Source organism: Sardina pilchardus, chromosome 16 (genome assembly GCF_963854185.1).
Source record: "Sardina pilchardus chromosome 16, fSarPil1.1, whole genome shotgun sequence".
NCBI lineage: Eukaryota > Metazoa > Chordata > Actinopteri > Clupeiformes > Clupeidae > Sardina > Sardina pilchardus.
This window is the reverse complement of record NC_085009.1, coordinates 32155564-32158063: the sequence shown is the minus strand read 5'-3', so window position 1 is coordinate 32158063 and position 2500 is coordinate 32155564. Positions and strand designations below refer to the sequence as shown.

The 2500-nt window shown below is 45.2% G+C and overlaps 1 protein-coding gene across 1 annotated transcript in view; it reads right to left on the bottom strand.

Moving 5' to 3' along the window:
• Window positions 1–2331: 2331 nt before the first annotated feature.
• Window positions 2332–2500, bottom strand: part of LOC134059869 (NACHT, LRR and PYD domains-containing protein 3-like) — a 16630-nt gene continuing 16461 nt past the window's right edge. The window contains exon 13 of the mRNA XM_062516402.1: window positions 2332–2500. This exon is cut by the window's right edge and continues 198 nt beyond it. The gene's annotated coding sequence lies outside the window, so the exon portion shown is untranslated.

The window sequence follows — 2500 nt, the reverse complement described above, 5'->3', positions numbered from 1 at the left end:
TCCCACCCACACACTGCCTACGACCTCCCCATCATGGAGTCGCATCCCACCCACACACTGCCTACGACCTCCCCATCATGGAGTCGCATCCCACCCACACACTGCCTACCCTCCTCCCCCCTCTCCACTGGGTCTGCTGATTCTGCCTTAACTGCCCTCGACAAGTGCTGAGTCCATAGGACTAACACACCACAACACAACTCATCACATCACCCCCCACCCGTCCCTCCCCCTGTCCATGGGACTAACACACCACATTACACCACACCACATCAGATCACACCACACCACACCACACCACACCACACCACACCACACCGCACCACATCACACCGCATCACACCACACCACACCACACCACACCACACCACACCGCACCACATCAGATCACATCACACCACACCGCATCATTACAACACAACACATCACTTTAATCCCTCCCCCTGTCCATGGGACTAACACAACACATTACACCACACCACATCAGATCACACCACACCACACCGCATCACCGCATCAGATCACACCACACCACACCACACCGCATCACCGCATCAGATCACATCACTTTAATCCCTCCCCCTGTCCATGGGACTAACGCACCACACCACACCGCATCACATCAGATCACACCACACCGCATCACACCACATCACACTGTGTCTTTGCAACATGCAGTGGCCTCTCACTTCTCTTGCTTTTTTTGACATTTGAAATATATATTTTTGAAATTCTTGTTTACTTATGATACCAAAAACAATTTAAGATATTTATTCTTATAAGGTGAAACATTCCACATATTTCAGAATCCATTTTAGTTTAGTGTACTTTAGTTAGATAATCGTGTCTTCGTGACTTTTCATGTGTAGCTGTAGTGTAGGATGTGCCTTCTCTGATGTAAACCTGTAGTGCTAGGCTAGGCTAGGCTAACGCTAACATAGCGTATGCCTTTTCTAATGTAAACCTGCAGCGATAGGCTAGGCTAGGCTACTGCTAACATAGCGTATGCCTTTTCTAATATATGCCTGCAGTAGTAGGCTAGGCTAGGCTACTGCTAATATAGCGTATGCCTTTTCTAATATAAGCCTGCAGTAGTAGGCTAGGCTACTGCTAATATAGCGTATGCCTTTTCTAATATAAGCCTGCAGTAGTAGGCTAGGCTAACAACAACACGACATGTCAGCGTCTCCCAGTGGCAGGTCTGTGCTAGGAGGTCTCCAGCTCACAGACTGTTCTTAAGTTTGTGTGAATCAGGACTTGAGGACTCTTGGTTAAGTATGGTTTGTATGCAAACATATCTCAGGTAATTTCATGTACCTACAGTAGCATCTCGTAGAGCTTTGTGTGGGGGCGGGCTGAGATGTGTGCAAAGATGGCCGACCTGTCAGAAGATCGGTGGCCACTGGAGCCCCTCCCCCCACTGGTGATTGGACCGACGTATCTGCCATGTCAATTCTGATTGGATGTTGACTGTGTTGACTTTGCCATTTTGATTAAAGACTAGTCTATACAATACCTGAGTGTGTTTTTTTCTGTGATCTTTCTTTACTCACACACACACACACACACACACACATTTTTGCTCCAGTAACAGACATGCTACACACACCTCATATCAGCCTCATGTCAGGGTTAGCACAGTTGTGCCTTCCATGTGTTCAGAATGGCTAATCTACTGGGAAGAATCCTAGAGGGGAAATGAATTATCACACACACACACACACACACACGCACACGCACACGCACGCACGCACGCACAATATCTCCTGAATCCATTCTTGGTCATCACATCAGCAGTCTCAAACACAATCACTTGAGGGTCCCCCTACCATGAGAACTGCCCAGTCCCCCCTGCCCAACCAACCTCAGTTGTCCATGTCTTTATGAACCTTGCTTTGTGCTAGGGCTGTTCGATTTTGTCCAAAAATAAAATCTCGATTTTCGATTACGATTTTGATTATTTTGTGAAATTACAAAATTAGTTCCAGTGAAAGGAACTCTGTTTTGCATTAGCCAAGAGATTTTGGAGAATTCCATGCTCACAACTTTGTGGGAACAGTTTGGGGATGGCCCCTTCCTGTTCCAACATGACTGTGCACAAAACAGTGTGTGTGTGTGTGTGTGTGTGTGTGTGTGTGTGTGTGTGTGTGTGTGTGTGTGTGTGTGTGTGTGTGTGTGTGTGTGTGTGTGTGTGTGTGTGTGTGTGTGTGTGTGTGTGTGTGTGTGTATAGTTTATACTGCCGTTATAACTATAGTTAAGTTTATACTGCCGTTATAACTACCATATGCAGACAGTATGTTACCAAGAATAAAGAGACTACTAATGAAGAATAATGAATTGGTGAATACCGGCCTAATACATGATTAATAATGCTTAACACATATATTCAAAACATCATTTATAAATTTTTTAGTCACTTTAAAACATGTTAGTTGAAATATGAATGTGCTGCAACACTTCTTTATGCACAGTGTAAAAACATGATTCAGGTGGAACACA